This window comes from Pteropus medius, unplaced genomic scaffold (assembly GCF_902729225.1).
Source record: "Pteropus medius unplaced genomic scaffold, Ma_sr-lr_union100, whole genome shotgun sequence".
Classification (NCBI taxonomy): Eukaryota; Metazoa; Chordata; class Mammalia; order Chiroptera; family Pteropodidae; genus Pteropus; species Pteropus medius.
In genome coordinates this window covers 1,915,875-1,935,115 of record NW_024340698.1, presented here as the reverse complement: position 1 = coordinate 1,935,115, position 19,241 = coordinate 1,915,875, and the positions used below count along the sequence as shown (strand labels likewise).

The 19,241-nt window shown below is 36.7% G+C and overlaps 1 pseudogene; it reads right to left on the bottom strand.

The window, feature by feature from the left end:
- Window positions 1–14,078: 14,078 nt before the first annotated feature.
- On the bottom strand, window positions 14,079–14,431 carry LOC120612101 (60S ribosomal protein L34-like; annotated as a pseudogene).
- Between the last annotated feature and the right edge of the window lie 4,810 nt (window positions 14,432–19,241).

The window sequence follows — 19,241 nt, the reverse complement described above, 5'->3', positions numbered from 1 at the left end:
TACCCTGAACAAGCCCGACCCCGTCTGATCTCGGAAGCTAAGCAGGGTCGGGCCTGGTTAGTATTCGGATGGGAGACCACCTAGGAATACCAGGTGCTGTAGGCATAAAAAATAAAAACAAAATAAGGGATTATAAGGTGACAAGGTCCTTGCAATCTGTGAGGTCAACCAAGGATTGCCTCGCCTAAAAATAAAAATAAAATAAATTAAAATTTACATAAGGAAATTCAAAAAGAACACTACTAATATTACTATTACCAGTGAGACAGCTTAAGTTTTCTACCCTCTTAACCCCTATGCTAAATGACCTCTCAATAAAATGGGAATTATAGTCCTGATTCTGCCTGAAGGTTGTGTGTGGAAGCAGATGATCTGTTGAAGTCCCTCCATCCATGTCAGTATGTCTATATACAGTTAAAAAAATGTGCGAGATGGCTAGAATGTTTATGTTTGGGCCAGAAGGTCCCTGCTCTTTCTTCACTAGGCTTTCACTTAGACGTTCTGATGACCTTTTGGTAGAAGAATATATGTCCCTGTAGATACTATGTAACAAGCAACCATCATACATAAAGCTAAATTTAGGGATCATATAGGATAATTTACATATCATGTATTTTTTTCTGATATATTAAACACTTTCATGTATGTTGTCTCATTTGATCCTCGCATCTCCTTTAGGTGGTAGGTTGTCATTATTATCTCTATTTTCCAAATGAGGATCAGAGAGGTGAAGTACTTTATCAGAGTCACACAGCTAGTAAGTCACAGTGTAGGAATCCTCTGCCACTAAGAGTCTGAGGTCTTCAGACTCATAACCTAGCATTCTTTCTAGCATATCAAGATAACCAACCTATCCTCGGATAATGTCTTCAGCCCAGTAGTGATGGTCTTTTTAATTTTTCTGGGAGGATGAGGAGAGAGAATGCTTTAAGACATTCTCAGAAGGTCTAATAGTCCTTTCCTTTGGTAGCTCTTAGGTGGTAAAGCACAGAGCCCAAGGCATGGACTTGAGTGCCCTCTATTTTTAATGTTTCTATTGCTCTCCATTTTTCACTCCAGCTTTGCTGTTTGAGTTGTTTGAAGGAGTAGATCTGGTGAAACTTCTTCCTTCAACTCAGAATGTAACTCTGCAGTAGCCATGCCTGACCTGGCATTTGCTTAACCATCCATGGCCAGGGTCACCTTCCATTGCTGCTCCATGTGCCAATGCCAGCAGTAGTCATTATGAAAGAACATCCTACTCTTTTTTCTCTGCTCTATTAGATGGAGATTTCAACTCATTTCATTACTCAGCCAAAAAAAGCAATAGTTTTTCCACCATCACATAGTCCTACTAAAGCACTAATTCATTTCTCCTCACAAACTTCTCGTGTATTGATTTCAACCATAACTCCCCTGAAATTTATGAAACCTCAGAGAAACATGGAGATTAAGCACAAAATATAGCCAAGTACATGAATTAGAGTATCTGTATTATACTAACTTCCTCTGAGGAGCTGGAGAATGTCTGAATTGGTTTTGAAGGAAGGGACCCTGGAATGTTTGAGGGTCTGTCTACCAGGTTCATTGTGTGTTTGTAGTATGGGCAAGTTAGGGAAAAGATAGGAATATTTCTACCATGTCCTACCAAGGTAAGGACTCACTTTGGAAGGCAAAAATTGTTATTTCTCTCACTGGTACCAGCACCACCCCACCCCTAATTCTCACAAAGGATCTGGAATCAGAATGCTTGGGTTCAAATCCTAACGTCACCATTGTACATCTTTAGGAAAGTTACTTAATCTTTCTATACCTCAGTTTTCTTATCTGTCGAATGGAGGTAAAATAATACCTAGCTCATATGATTGTGAGGATCAAAGAGATAATTTCATAATGATTAGCATAGAGCTTGGCACATAGCAATCACTCATCTGCCGGATGTTATTATTTATCATGAACATTATCGATCATTGTCATTATCATCATCTCCATCAAAATAATATATTATCCAGGCCTTAAACCCATATAGTGATATAAATCACAAGTAGCAGTTGGACTTTTTACTCACCCATCTTGGTTGCTTCATTAAAAAGTGTGAGTGCTTCCTGAATAATGAGCTTTAGCCAACCCCCATCTTCCTCACTGCAACCTTCCAATAGCCTCCAGATTATTTCTTCTGTTATACCCTCTAGAGCTTCAACAACATGCTCATCATCCTTTTCCTTAACCTCTTTTTACAGCAAAACACCTCAAAAGAATTGTTAGATTCACTCTCTCCATTTCTATTTTTCCCTTTTCACTTGAACCCACTCTAGCGAGGCTTTAACTCCTACCAGTGAAAGTACTATGGTCAATGTCACCAATGACTTCTACATTACTAAAGCTAATGATCCCCTCTCTGTTTTTTTTTTCCCCTTATAAGACAACCCAGAAATATTTCATACTCTTCTGAATTTTCCTTCCACCTCATTGGCTGCTCTACCTTCACATCACCACCTATAAATCAATGGCAGGATGCTCCACACCTGCTCCTCTATTTTTTTTTTCTATATATTCTATTTCAGTGACCTCACTAAGTCTTTGACTTTATATATCATCCAACCTCCACTTTCCTGTTGATAAACAATCACAGGCTGTGGGGAGTTGATAGTAAAGGGTCTGAAATATTGCAGAAGGGTTCATTAATCGCCTAGGCTGCCTGATCACACCTCTGCCCCTTGTGCTGCCATCCTGTACTTTCCTTCCTGTGGATCCCACAGCCCTTTTCCACAGCACTCTACTCTCAGTTCTCCTCAAGCCCAGGTCTTGCCCCGCCCCTCATGTTCAGCAGATACCCTCGCTTTATCCAGAGGATTCAAGCTCCCCAAATTTCTCTCCTGCATTTCCTTAATGAACTTGGGCCCTCAAAAGTCACTGATTATTTCCTCCCTGGCCAAATGCAATGGCCTTGTACATCCTTTTGCATGTCCTCAAAGATGGCATTTATTATTTTCTTTCAAGGTAGATGGGATTTTGGTGGTGGTGGTTGGGGGAGATGTTGAAAAGTCATTCAGCACCTGGCCCTAAGGATAAAGTTAGGGATCCGTCTAGGTCAATATGTAAACAAAGAAATTGAACTAAGAGTGACCATTCATTCACAAGCTCTAGTCATCTTAGGAGTGCTACCTCCAACAGAGATGAATAAGACACAGTCCTGACTCAGGTAGCTCTTCATCTAATGAGGGTGATGTATAGTAGGAGGCAAAGCAACATGTGGGGAGCAATCTAGTGAGTGGCTGAGAGCACTTGCTTAGGACCCAGACAAACATGAGCTCAAAGCCTTCCTCTTTTCTACCAAATTCGTGACCTTGGACAGGCTAATTCACATCCTCCTAAAGCCTCAATTTTCTAAACTATAAAATGGAGATGATGTCAGTTCTTACTTCATGGGGTTTCTATATGAATTAAATGGCACAATGCATGTAAAATTATGGTGCACAGGAAGAACTGGATAAATGGTAGTCGTTATTTCTTTTAGGAGATCTGTTAACATTACCTGACTCTTTTGTGCACTGAATAGGTATCATAGTCAAATTTTACATCTTCATAGTTCTTTTCTTTCTATTTTCTAATGCCGACTCCTTTGTCTAGAGCTGTGCTGTCCAATACAGTGGCCACCAGCCACTTGAAATGAGGCTGTCCTAAATGAGAGATTAGTGTGAAAAAATACAAAATATCTCATTAAATATAATAATTTGTTTATATTAATCACAAGTTGAAATAATTGTTGAATATCTTGTATTAAATAAAATATACCAGTTCCTCTGTACTTTTTACTTTTTTTTTCAATGTGACTATTAGAAATTTTCAGAATACATATGCAGCTTGCATTTGTAGCTTATATTTTTTTCGATTGGACAGCACTAGCCTAGAAGCCACTGCTCCACATTTCCTAGGTCCACTTCACTTTGGGATATGATGAGATTCTCCTCATCTCTCTAACCAAGTGCTAGTGAGTCTCTCCCCTTTCCTTGTTCTCTGCTACGGCAGACAGCCATTACTTCTAGTCTGCCCTGACTCTGTCCCTTAAGTGGTGCTGACTCCCATAGTCTCTTGCACCTAATGGGCGGTGAAGGAGGCCTGTGGCCAATCCTGGCCTATTGGTAGATTTTCCTCTTAGTTCTCCTCACAGCATTTGGTTTATCCCTCTGTTTTAGCATTGCACACATTGATTTCTAATTAGAGATTTAAAGGTCTCTTTCACTCTATTGTGAACTCGTTGGTGTCCCACACTGTTTCTGGTTTAACTCTGATCCCCAGTGACCAGGGTAGCATCTTGCAGAAATTGTGTGCTCATTAAGTACTGCATGGACCACAAATTACTGTCAGGCTGAGTTTCCTGCTGCCAGTTTCCCCCAGTGGTCCCATCTCAGTGTGGCATGCTGTCCAGTTTTCTGGTGAGATTTCATTCATAGATATCCCTTATCTTGCTTGCAACCAATCTCCCACTGTAACTATTTAGATGACTCCTACTCTGTGGTGTAGACTGGCTAAGCTGGAGCACAGCAGTTCTGGTAGCAGTTCTGGTATGCAGCCTGAGGGGTGGGTGTCACTGGGGAGATGAGTGAGCTCCCCTGAAGGATAGTGAGCTGTATGGCCAGTGTGTAAGAAGCAGAGCTAGGTTGCCTCCTGCCTTAGTTGCAGGAGATTTGCCAGATCAACTTTGGAGTGGGCATCCTTCCAACTTTGTGGGTGATGTTGCATGTCATTTCTGGTGAGTAAATGATGCACAGAAAGTAGAGTGGGTAGAACCTTGACAGATGTGGGTTTCCTAGCAACATTATTAACTAAGCAGGACCACCATTCAGTCAGCTTCGCCTCCTGTGGCCTGATACCATGGTGACACTGCACTCTCTCTGGCCATTCCATAAACCTTGCACTTGTGGTTCTCTGTCTTTAGAGGGACTGGGGAGAAAGGTCACTTAGCAGCGTGCTGCTAAGAAGCTAAAATCGATGGCATCTTTCTGCTTTCTTCCTTTCTCCCCTAAGGTCTTTGACTGTGTACTTTGTATGATTTGCTTCCTGAGGATGGATAGCCTTGTAATCTTTTGTAATAACCTAAATATAGTTTTTGCTGAAGCATCCCATGTCTCTCTGACCATGGTGGCTGGGAGTAAAATTTCGTTCACAATGATAAAAATGATAGAGTATTTATTTAGCTTTGGTTCTACCCATTTTTTAAAAAAAGATTACAGTTCTCATCAAATTTCTTCTATAATGTTCCAGGAATTGTCAAGGAGTGTTTGATGTGTGCTTTTAAACTAGTCCTCGTAACAACATCATGGCATCTGCCATTTTTTCTGTCCTGATCCAGCTACTATAATGATTCCTGTAGCTGAAATGGGCTCAGTGCTCCACCGGGCCACCACAACAAGGCCATTATTGAAGCTACCAAAGTTTTGGGCAGGTTACCAAGGATGATGGTCTCTGTTCCTTCTCCACTCATCCACTCCAGTTTGAGACTTTGAACTAACACACTCTCTCTCTCTCTCTCTCTCTCTCTCTCTCTCTCTCTCTGCTCTCTCTCCTCTCTCTCTCTCTCTCTCCCCTCCCCTCCCTCCCTCCCTCCCCTCCCTTCCTCTCTCTCTCTGTCTCTCTCACTGGCTCTCTGTCTCTCTCTGTCTGTCTGTCTGTCTGTCTCTCTCTCTCTTTCTCTCTTTCTTTCTCTGCTCTTCCTCTCCAACTTCTCCTCCTATTATTATGATCCTGTCACCCTAGGTCTGCAAGGGCTAAGCCTGGAGGTAATCTGAATGACAAGCACAGTTATATTCTTAGAATAATGCCCTCCTTTCCTCTTTCAAGTTGACCTATTAAACTTGGACCAAATTTAAGTGCTAAAGTTCTTCTAATGGAAAAGATTTTCTCTAAGAAACTGTTCAGTTCCCTCAAGTAAATAGACCCTTGGTGGCCCTGGACATATTGGTCCTCAAGACCAGTGGTCTCTAACCTTTTTGGCACCAGGGACCAGTACTCCTACGAGAATCTAATGCCTGATGATCCGAAGTGAAGCTGAGGCAGTGATGCTGGCACTGGAAAGAGGCTGCAGATACAGCTGAAGCTTCACTTGGTCCCCCGTCACTCACCTCCTGCCGTGTGGCCTGGTTCCTAATAGGCCACAGACTGGTACTAGTCCACAGCCTGGGGGTTGGGGACCCCTGCTCTAGACAGGTTAAAGCTGCCAAGCTCAGACCCTGTGCCACTGCTGTGGATGAAAGCCCATCAACTTTAAAATATATATACATATATATTTAAAATAAAACTTTATTAATGTATATTGTTGAAGACACAAATAAAAAAGATTCAAATTTATATATTATGATCATAGATTGGAAAATGAAATATTTAAATATAATAGTTCTTTTCTAATTGAGATATAGATTCAGTGCAATTAAAAAACAAGTTTTTGTTTTGTTTTCCTCCCAGCTTTATTGAGATGTAATTGACATAAAACATGTCTAAGTTTAAGGTATACGACATGATGTTTGTTTTTTTTATTTTTTAAATTAACTATTACATTTATTGGGGTGACATTGGTTAATAAGATTTTATAAGTTTCAAGTGTACGATTCTATAATACATCATCTGTATATTGCATTGTATGTTCACCACCCAAAGTCTAGTCTCTTTCTCTCACCATATATTTGACCCCCTTTACCTTCTTCAAACTCTGCCCCTCCCCCTTCCAATTTCGTAACCACCATATTGTCCTCTGTGTCAATGAATTTTTTGTTTGTTTGTCCATTTGTTGCTTTCTGTATTATATCCCGCATATAAGTGAAATCATATGGCTCTTGTCATTTTTCATCTGACTTATTTTGCTTTCATGATACTCTCAAGGTCTATCCATGTTGCCACAAATGGCATTATTATTTTAGCTTTTCTTATGGCTGAGTAGTATTCCATTGTATATATATACCACAACTTCTTTATCCAACCATCCATCAAAAAAGACCTGGGTTGTTTCCATGTCTTGGCTACCATGAATAATGCTGAAATGAACATAGGCATTCATATATCTTTATAAATAAATGTTTTCAAAATTTGGGGATAGATACCCAGAAAAGGGATTGCTGGGTCATATGGTAGCTCTATTCTTAATTTTTTGAGGAATCTCCATACTGTTTTCCATAGTGGCTGTACCAATTTACATTCCCACCAGCAGTGTATGAAGGTTCCTTTTTCCCTGCACCCTCTCCAACACTTGTTATTTCTTGTCTTGTTGATAATAGCCATTCTAACAGGTGTGAGGTGATATCTCATTGTGGTTTTGATTTGCATTTCCCTTATAGCTAGCAAAGTTAAGCATCTTTTCATATATATCTGTTGGCCATTCGTACGTCTTCTTGGGAAAAGTGTCTGTTCAGGTCCTCTGCCCATTTTTTAATTGGATTGTTTGTTTTTTGTTGTTGTTGAGTTGTGTTAGTTCTTTATATATTTTGGATATAACCTCTTATTGAAAGTATTAGCAAATATCTTCTTCCATTTGGTCGGTTGCCTTTTTGTTTTGTTGATGGTGTCTTTTGCTGTGCAGAGGCTTTTTAGTTTGATATAGTCTCAATCATTTATTTTTGCTTTTACTTCCTTTGCCTTTGGGGTCAAGTTCATAAAAGCCTTTCTGAGACCAAGGTTCATTACTTTAGTACCTATGTTTTCTACTATGTATGTAAATGTTTCAGGTCTTATATTTAGGTATTTTATTTATTTGGGGTTAATTTTGGTGTATGGTGATAGCAGTCTAGTTGCATTCTTTTGATTTTGGCTCCTTTGTCAAGAATTAGTTGTCCATATACATGTGGGTTTGTTTCTAGGCTGTCAATTCTGTTCCATTGGTCTACGTGTCTGTTTTTTCTACCAATGCCATAATGTTTTGATTATTGTTGCTTTTGTAGTGTAATTTGAAGTCAGGGCGTGTGATACCTCCAGCTTTGTTCTTTGTTCTCAGGATTGCTTTGGCTATTCGGGGTCTTTCATGGTCTCATACAAATTTAATAATTTTTTGTTTTATTTGAGAAATGCCATTGGGATTTTGATGGGGATTGCATTAAATCTGTATACTGCTTTGGGTAATATGGCCATTTTAGCTATGTTGATTCTTCCAACCCATGAACATGAAATATTCCGTTTCTTTGTGCCGTCCTCAATTTCTTTCAATATGTCTCATAGTTTTCAGGGTATATGTCTTTCACAAACTGTTAAGTTTATTCCTAGGTATTTTATTCTTTTTGTTGCAATTACAAAAGGAATTTTTTTTTAATTTCTTTATCTGAAATTTTATTGTTAGTATATAGGAACACAATGGATTTTTGTACATTGATTTTGTATCCTGCAACTTTACTATATTTGGTTATAGTTTCTAATAGTTTTTTGTTGGATTTTTTAGGGTGTTCTGTATAAAGATTTATGTCATTTGCAAAAAGCGACAATTTTACTTCTTCATTCCCAATTGAGATGCCTTTTATTTCTTTCCCTTGCCTGATTGATCTGGCTAGAACTTCCAGTACTATTTTGAATAACAGTAATGAAAGTGGGAATCCTTGTTTCGTTCCTGATCTTAGAGGAAACACTTTCAGCTTTTCACCATTGAGTGTGACGTTAGCTGAGAGTTTGTCATATATGGCCTTTATTATGTTGAGGTACTTTCCTTCTATACCTATTTTATTCAGTGTTTTAATCATAAATGGATGTTGTATCTTGTTAAATGCTTTCTCTGAATCTATTGATACGATCATATGATTTTTATCCTATATGTTGTTAATATTGGTGTATCATATTGATTGATTTGCATATGTTGAACCATCCTTGTGCCCCTGAAATGAACCTCACTTGATTGTGATATGTTATCTTTCTGATATATTGTTGTATTTGCTAGTATTTATTTGGGAATTTTGTACCTATATTCATCAGAGATATTGGTCTGTAATTTTTTTTCTGTGTGTGTTGTCCTTGTCAGGTTTTGGTATCAAGGTAATGCTGGCCTCATAAAATGAGTTAAGAAGTATTGCCTTTTCAATTTTTTGGAAGAGTTTGAGAAGAATAGGTATTAAATTTTCTTTGAATGTTTGGTAGAATTCACTGGTGAAGCCATCTGGTCCTGGACTTTTTACATTTTGGGAGGTTTTTGATGACCGTTTCAATTTCCTTACTGTTAAACAGCCTATTTAGATTTTCCAGTTCTTCATGATTAAATCTAGGAAGGTTGTATCTTTCTAAGAACTTGTCCATTTCTTCTAGGTTATTGAATTTGGTGACATACAATCTTTCATAATATTCTTGTTTAGTCCTTTGTCTTTCTGTGGTATTTGCTGTAACTTCTCCTCTTTCATTTATGATTTTGTTTATTTGAGTCTTTTCTCCTTTTTCCTTAGTGTGTCTAGCCAGAGATTTGTCAATTTTATTAATCTTTTCAAAGAACCAAGTCTTTGTTGCATTAATTTTTTTATTGTCTTTTTGTTCTCTATTTCATTTAATTCTGCTCTAATTTTTATGATTTCCTTCCTCCTACTGACTTTAGGCTTTGTTCTTTTTCTAGTTCTTTAATGTGAAATGTTAGGTTATTTATTTGAGATTTTTCTTGTTTCTCGAGGTAGGCCTATAATGATATAAACTTCCCTCTGCTTTTGCTGAATACTCCCAATTTTGATATTTCTTATTATCATTCTCATTTATCTTTACGCCTCTTTTGATCTCTTCTTTTATTTCTTCTTTGACCCAGTCATTGTTTAGTAGCATGTTGTTTAATCACCAAATATTCATGGTTTTTACCACTTTCTTTTTGCAGATTTCCAATTTCAAAGCATTGTGGTGAACAACATGATAATTTGATATACATGTAGATAGCAAAATGATTACCACAATAAGGTTAGTGAAAACATTCTTTACCTTAAATATTTACTACCTCATTATTATTATGGTGAGAACATTTAAGATCTAATCTCATAGCAACTTTCCAGTATATAATACAGTATTGTTAACTATAGTCGCCACGATGTACATTTGATCCCCAGAACTTATTCATCTTATAACTGGAAGTTTGTACCTAATGACCAACATCTCCTCATTTTCCCCTCAGGCTCCAGCCACCACCATCCTCTTCTCTGTTTCTATGAGTTCAATGATTCCACATATGTACAATCATACAGCCTTTCTCTGTCTGACATCTATAAACTTCTCTGCTTGGGCCTGCCCTAAAACATTATCAATATGGGCACAGAAGAATACATTTATCTTGCCTGCATTCTCTTGGGCACTCTGCAGGGCATCCACATTTAGGTTTCTTGGCTTATTGGCCCTAGGATGCTTCCTTCTTAGAGTGTGTTACTTACTATATATTTCTGGAGCAGAGGCTAGGTGGTAGGTACTATGAGGATGCTGTGAAGAATTAGACATGAATTCTGTTTTGAAGGAGCATTCACAATGAGTTCTAGATCATGTGACTCAACAATCTACCAAATTAAGAATCTCTGTTGTAATAGTACTCCTGCCAAGTGGCTCATCTGGCCTCTGCCTGGATCCTTACCAGTTTTTCAAAGAAGGGCTTTCCACTTTAGAATAGTTTAAGTCATTAGAGGTTTTTTATTCTTTTTTTTATTAGTTTCAAGTATACAGTACATTGGTTAGACATTTATATAGTTTATAAAACGATCCCCCTAATTGCTCCTTCCCTCCTCTGGTTTTCCACCTAACCAATATATTAATGCTAACTGCATTCCTTATGCCATGCTCCCTATCCTCATGACCATCATTAGAGGTTTCTCCCTATTTAAAGCTGAAATCCATTTCCCTAACACTTGGTTCTAGCTTTTATCCTTTGTAGCCAGACAAAATAAATAGAATATTTCTTCTTCATGATAACTATTAAGATATTTGAAAATAGCTCTTATAGCCCCTCTAAGTATCCTCTTTTTGCCAATTCTCAAAGCAACTTTCTTTTTTTTTAAATAATATATTTTTTTTAATTTTTCAATTATAGTTGACATACAATATTATATTAGCTTCAGGTATACAACATAGTGATTAGACATCTATATAATTCACGAAATGATCACCCAAATACATCTGGTACCCATCTGACACCATATATAGTTATTCTATCATCGACTATATTCTTTATGCTATACTTTATATCTCCATGACTATTTTGTAACTGCTATTTTGTATTTCTTAATTCCTTCCACTTTTTTTCACCTATTCCACCAAACTCCCTCCCATCTGGTAATCCTCAAAATATTCTCTGTATCTATGAGTTTTTTCTGTTTGTTTGTTTGTTTGTTTGTTTGTTTTGTTCTTTAGATTAAAATTGTGTATGAAATTATATGGCATTTGTCTTTCTCTATCTGACTTACTTCACTAGCACAATACCCTCTACATACATCGTGAAATATCTTTTTCCATCCCTTTACTTTTAGTCTGTGTGTGTCTTTTAATCTGGAGTCTCTTGAAGGCAACATATGTAAGTATCTTAGTTTCTTATCCATTCAGCCACCCTATCTTTTGTTTGGAGCATTTAATTATTTTTCATTTGAAGTACTTGTTGATAGATATACTGGCTTGTGATGATGAACTCCTTTAGCTTTTTCTTGTCTGGGAAACTCTTTATCTGTCCTTTGATTCTAAATGATAGCTTTGCTGGGTAGAGTAATTTTAGTTGTAGGTCCTTGCTTTTCATCAATTTAAATATTTTGGGCCAAATTCTTCTGGCCTGAAAAGTTTCTGTTAAGAAATCGGCTGACAATTGTGGGAGATCCCTTGTAGATAACTAACTGCTTTTCGTTTGCTACTTTTAAGATTCTCTTTTTGTCTTTAAAGTTTTGCGTTTTAATTATGATGTGTTTTGGTGTGGGCTTCATTAGGTTGATCTTGTTTGGAACTCTCTGCACTTCCTGTGCTTGTATGTCTATTTCCTTCACTAGGTTAAGGAAATTTTTTGTCATCATTGCTTGAAATCAGTTTTCAATTCCTTGCTCTCTCTTCTCCTTCTGGTACCTGTATGATGCAAATATTGTGTGCTCGATGTTGTCCCAGAGGCGCCTTAAACTATCCTCATTCTTTTGGATTCTTTTTTCTTGTTGTTGTTCTGATTAGGTGTTTTCTGCTATGTTATTTTCTAAATCATTAATTCATTCCTCTACTTTATCTAATCTACTGTTGATTCCCTCTAACGTATTCTTCATTTCAGTTATTGTATTCACTTCTGACTGTTTTTAAAGTTTCCATCTCTATTTTTATTTCTTTGTTAAAGTTTTCAATGAATTCATCTACTCTCTCCCTAAGTTTATTGAGCATCCTTAAAATCAGTGTTTTTGAACTGTGCATCTGGTAAATTGCTCATCTCCATTTTATTTAGTTCTTTTTCTGGAGCTTAATTGTCTTCTTTCATTTGAGATATGTGTCTTTGTCTCTCTATTTTTGCTGCCTCCCTGTATTTTTTTCTATGTACTAGTTGGAGCTGCTATGTCTCTTGATCTTGGTCAAGTGGCCTTATATAGTAGGTGTCCTGTGGGGCCCAGTGGCACAGTCTCCATGGTCACCTGAGCTGGGTGATCCAAGTGAGTCCCTTGTGTGGGTTGTGTGTGTCCTCCTGGTATGGTTAAGCCTTGATTGCCTTTGGCACATCAATGGAGGGATTGATCCTCAGGCTGATCGATTGTGAGGACTAGCTATGACTCAAGTAGAGGAGCTATTATTGTTCAAGGGCTGACCCTATGGAACAGGATTCTATTTAGTGGAGTTCTGGTGCCTGCCAAGTGTACTCTTTGGGTATGTTCTTTGTGGAGGTGGTTGGGTGGTGTTCTGGTGTGGTCTGAAGTTGGCAACTGTGTGTGTTGGTTCTGGGGCCTCTTGGGAGGGGCTATGTTTCTGACAAAGATCAGCTCCTGCCTGTGCCCTGCCCGAAGCCACTTGGTATGAGCTACAAAGTGATCTGCAGATGGTTGTCGCTTGTGCTGGGCTTGGAGGTGCCTGGGAGAAGCTAAGCTGTGAAATGAGGCCAGCTGCCACTAGTGCCGGATCTGGGGCTGCTTAGCAAGAAGTACAGGGCATGCTGAGGCCAGATGCTGCTTTTTAAGGGTTTGTAAACTTTTGAGAGGTTTTAGAAAAGTCTGTAGATAAACCAAGACAGGTGATTTGTATGGAAAAGCCACTAGAAGCAGCTTGGGTGGGTCCGCATGTTAGGTGGGGCAGAGACTCTGGGAATCACCAGGGAGGGGCAAATGGTGTTAGCAAGGTTGATAGAGACTCACATATGGCACCTACCTGTGTCTGCATGCTGGGTAGGACTTATGAAAGGAATGGCTTCTGCCTTCACTTCTTTCTGGGAGAAAGATGCCCCTCCAGCCCTCACCCTGAAGCCAGACAATTCAGTTTCTTCCTGTATGTCCCTAATGTCTTTGAGCTGCTGACCCAGTGTTGGAGCTCAGGGCAAGTGAGTCCATCAGGAAATAAGTCCATGGAAGAGCCCTGTAACCGGAATGCCTGGGACTCCAGCAGTCTTTCATTTCACTTAGCCACAGTCTCCACTGATTTTCACAGCTGAAAATTAATGGAGACTTCTCTTCACTGGAACTCTTGGCTAGGGATCCTATAGAGTGGGGCTGGAACTTCTCACTCCTCAGGGAGGACCTTCACAGCCAAGATACCTCTCTCAATTTTTAAGCACCACTTGTGGGTGTTGGACCAGGTCGTTTTGCATCTCCTCCCCTCCTTTTAGTCTCCATGAGGCTTCTTCTGTGTTTACTTAGTTGTAGGACTTCTGTTTAGTTCGACTTCAGGTGATTCTCAATGATGGTTTTTCTGAAGTTTAGTTGTAATTTTGATATGGTCATAGGAGCAGGCGAGCACAGTATTTACTTACACTGCCATCTTGACCAGAAGCTGTTTGTCTTTTATATTTGAGACATAAATATGTGCTGTATATTCTTGATACAAGTCATTAGTCAGATATATGCATTGGAAATATTTTCACCCAGACTGTGGCTTACCTTTCTTTTTCTTTTCTTTTCTTTTTTTTTTTTAACGGAACAAGCCTTTTAATTGTATTTATTATTCAAAAAAGCTTCGTTATTTTATTTAGTTTTCTGACTGCGTGCTTGTACCTTCAACACTTTCACAACGATTTTCTGCTCCTCAATAAAGAAAGCACGCTTGATCCAGTCATGGACACATTAGCACTCATGGATTCACCATGGGCTCTGCTGACATGTTATTTAATTTTAAACTACCTCATTAGAACTTTAGGTCTCAGAGCACAAATTCCATGAAGTTGGCCTGGACACACGCCACATGCCGGTTTTGGTGCTTTCCTAACCTCTTTGATATAAGGGTAAACAATTTTATTACCAGGGATTCGGGACAGCCTACTTTAGTTAGAAGCTGTATTGCAGGACAGCATCTGACAATATGTCAACTGCTGAACCATTCTGAATACCTGCAGAGACTATCCCCAGAAGAATCTGATTTTCTTAACAGTGCTTTAAAGCATAGAAAATATGCATTTTGACAAGGTCCATTTTATTATTTTCTCCATTTGTAGTTTGTGTTTTATATGTCCTATATAAGAAATCTTTGCCTACCACAAGATTGCAAAGATTTTCACCTGTGTTTTTTGTTAGGAAGCTTTATAGTTTGAACTTTTACATTTAGCTCTATGATCTATTTGAAGTTAGTTTTTGTGTCAAGGTGAGATAAAGGTCAGAGTTTATAGTTTTTATATGGATATCAAGCTTTTTAGTACCATTTGTTGAATAGTCTATACTCTCCACATTGAATAATTTGATCTCTTTGTTGAAATTAATACATATGCATGGGTCTCTTTGTGGACCCTCTATTCTGTTGCATTGACCTACTTGTGATCCTTGACTCACACTATTTCGTTTTGTTTTTTTAATATTTTTTTATTTTTCGATTTCAGTTGACATATGATATATTAATTTCCAGTGTACAGCATAGTGATTAGACATTTATATAACTTAAGAAGTGATCACCCCAATAAATCTAGTACTCATCTGACAGTATACAATAAGCCACACTATTCTGATTACCATAATTTTAATAGTAAGTCTTCAAATCAGGAAGTTTAAGTCTTCCAGATTTACCCCCACCCCAAGATTGTTTTGGCTATTTTAAGCCATTTGTAACTTCATGTAAATATTATAACTTGTCAGTTTCTACAGAAAAGTATGTAAAGATTTCATTGATCAATTTGAGGAGAATTGATATCATAATGATGTGGAATCTTCCAATTCATGACTATGGTATGTATACCTCCCTACAAATTTTACTTTATTTTATTTTTTTAATTAAGTTTATTGGGGTAACATTGTTTAATACAATTATATAATTTTCAGGTATATAGTATAATTTGACATCTATATATTCTATTGTGTGATTACCACCCAAAGTTCAGTTTCCTTCAGCTACCATATATTTGATCCCCTTTACCCACTTCACCTCCCTACATATTTTAAGTCTTCATTTATCTTAGTCTTTGTAGTTTTCAGGGTAGAGATCTTGCATATCTTTTGTTAAATTTATTTCTAAACATTAATTGTTTGAATGTTATTTTAAATGGATTTTTTCAATTTGTATGCTGCTACTATATAAAAATATAATTCATGTTTGTATGTTGACTGGTATACTATGATCTTAATAACTTTAATTCATAGTTTATTTATTCATTTTTCCCCTAGATTCCTTAGGGTTTTCTATATAAATAATTTTGCTGTCTGCCATTTATTTCTTTTACTTGCCTTATTGCATTGGCTGGGATATCCAATATAATTTTGAATACAAGTGGTGGAATCATATCTTCTTATCTTGTTACTGGAATTATGAGGTTTATGTTTAATATTTACCATTAAATATGATGTTCGATGTAGGACTATTTTGTATTATCTGAATTATGAAATTTTCTTTAATTCCTAGTTTACAGAGAATTTTAGCATTAACGGATATTGAGTATTGCCAAATAATTTTCTATATCTATTAAGATGATCATATATATTATCTCTGTTATTGTGGTAAATTATATTACTTAATTTTTAAAAGTAAAACCAATCTTCAATTCCTCATGTGCACATCAATTGGTGATGATGTATTTTTGTTATATATTACTGGATTCAATATGCTAGGGGTCAGCAAACTTTTCTTCGGTAAAGGACCAGATGTTAAATATTTTGTCTCATAGGCCATATGGTCTTTGTGACAACTACGAAACTCTGCTTTTGTAGTCAGAGACCATACATAATTGAATGGGCGTGGCTGTGTTCCAATAAAATGTTTAATTACAAAAACAGATGGCAGACCAGATTTGGCCTGTGAGCTATCGCTTGCCAACCTCTACAATATGGTAATGATTTGTTAATGATATCTGCATCTATTCTTATGAGAGGAATTTTTCGTTCTTGGAATGTATTTGTCAGATTTTGAAATTAGCATTATGCTGATCTCATAAAATGAGTACAGCATTGTTACTTCCTCCTCTATTTTCTGATAAAGCTTGTGCGAGGTTGACTTTTTTTTTTTTCTCTTAAAAGTTTAGTGGAATTTGCCAGCGAAGTAATCTGGACCTGAGCTTTTTCATGGGGAGATTTTTATGACAAATTCTATTGCTTTCATTGATATAGGACTATTCAGATTTTGTATTTCTTCTTGAGTCAGTTTTGAGAAGTTGTATTTTTAAAGGAATTTGTCCCTTTCTTCTGTTATTGAACTTATTAACCCTTGAATGTCTGTAAGTTCCACAGCGATGTCTCTTGTCTCATTCCTTTACTGAGAATTTGTATTTTCTCTATTTTATCCCAATCATTCTTGCTAAACACTTACCAACTTGAGTATTCTTTGCAAAGAACCATTTTTGTGTCTTTTTAATTTTCTCCTTTTTCTTTTAAAATGATTTTCTCTTTCATATATTTAAACGCTTATTATTTCCTTGATTCTGCTTAATTTAAATTTAATTTGCCCTTCCTTTTTCCTAACTTCTTAAGGTCAAAACTTAGATCATTGACTTTTAAAACTTTTTTATTTTCTAATATAAGCACTTAAAGTTATACATTTTCTAGCAAACAATGCCTTACCTGGAATCCATAAATTTTGATATGTTATCATGTTTATTCAGTTCAAATATTTTCTAATATCTGATATAATTTCTTCTTTGACCTATGGATTATTAAATCTGTGTTACTTAACTTTTGAATATTTGGTGTTCTACATAGTAGTTCTGTTTTTTGATTTCTAATTTAAATTCATTTGGACAGAGAAAATACACTCTATGATTTCAATCATTTTATATTTATTAAGAAGTGTTTTATGAAATATAATATGGTCTATCAAGTTGCATGTTGCTGGAATGTTTTAAAAAGATATATATTCTGCAGTCGTTGGATGGAAAGTTCTATGATGAGAAGTTTGTTTATATTCTTATCTGTTCCTCTGCAGCTAGTGTAATTTTTTTTGCCTGTATTTAAATATTTCATTATCATTGGTTTTCAGGAATTTCATTCTGAAACATTTGATATGGATTACTTTGTGTTTTCCTTGCTTAGGTTAATTGAGCTTTTTGAACCTATAGATTTACAGCTGTAATCAAATTCGGAAAATCTAGGATAATTATTTCCTCAAATATTTTTTCTGCACCCTGACTTTGGGGGACTACAATTACACATATGTTAGAGCGGCTTGATTTTGTTCTGTAGATTACTGAGATCCCGTTGATTTTTATTTGGCTTTTTTAATTTATTTTTTCTTTTTCTTTTCTTTTTATCTTTCTTTATTTTATTATTTTATTTTTAAATTTGTATTATGTTGACATTTGTTAATGAAATCTAGTAAATTTCAGGTGTACAATTCAACAGTAAGGCACATATATATATTTACACACACACACACACACACACACACACACACATACACACACACATTGCATTGTCTGTTCATTGCCCACAGTTAGATTTCTTTCTATCACCAAATTTTTCACTCATTTTACCCCATCTACCTCCCCTTTACTCCCTCTCCTTTCTCGCCTTCCCTCTGGCAACCAATAGTCTATTGTCCATCTCCATGAGACTCTGCTTGTTTGTCCTGTTCGTTTGTTGCTTTTAGGTTTATATACCACATATAAGTGATATCATGTGATTTTTAACTTTTTCTGTCTGGCTTATTTTGCTTGGCATGATTATCTCAAGGTCCATCCATGTTGTTGCAAATGGCAGTATTTCATCTCTCCTTATAGCTGAGTAATATTCCATTGTATATATGTACCACAGCTTCTTTAGCCAGTCATCTATCATAGAACACATCGGTTGTTTCCATGTCCTGGCCACTGTGAATAATGCTGCTATGAACATCACTGTGCAAAACTCTTTTCAGATATGGATTTTTAAGTCTTTGGAGTAAATACCCAGTGGAGGGATTGCTGGATCATATGGTAGATCAATTCTTAATTGTTTGAGGAACCTCTATACTGTTTTCCATAGTGGCCGTACCAATTTGCAGTCTCAACAGCAGTGTACAAGGGTTCATTTTTCTCCATATCCTCTCCAATATTTGTTATTACTTTTCCTGTTGATTATAGCTATTCTAACAGGTGTGAGATGGTATCTCATTGTGGTTTTGATTTACATTTTCCTAATAGCTAGCGATGTTGAGCACCGTTCATAATATTTGTTGACCATTTGTATGTGTACTCTAGGGAGAAGTGTCTGTTCAGGTCCTCTGCCCAATTTTTGATTGGATTGTTTGATTATCTGTTGTTATTGAGTTGTATGAGTTCTTTGTATATTTTGGATAATAAGCCCTTATCGGAGGTGTTGCTTGCAAATATATTTTCCCATTCAGATGGTTGTCTCCTTACCTTGTTTATGGTTTCTTTTGCTGTGCAGAAGCTTTTTAGTTTGATGCAGTTCCATTCATTTATTTTACCTTTTACTTCCCTTGCTTTTGAGGCCAAATTCATAAAATCTTCTTTAAGTCCAAGTTTAACGCCTATATTTTTTTCCATGCAATTTATTGTTTCAGGTCTTCTATTCAGGTCCTTAACCCATTTTGAGTTAATTTTCGTATATGGTGATAGCCAACAGTTTAGTTTCATTCTTTTGCAGGTGGCTTTCCAGTTTTCCCACCACCATTTATTGAAGAGGCTTTCCTTTCTCTGCTGTATGTTTTTGATTTTTTTGTTGTTGTTGAAAATTATTTACCAATATGAACATGGCTCTACTTCTGGACTCTTGATT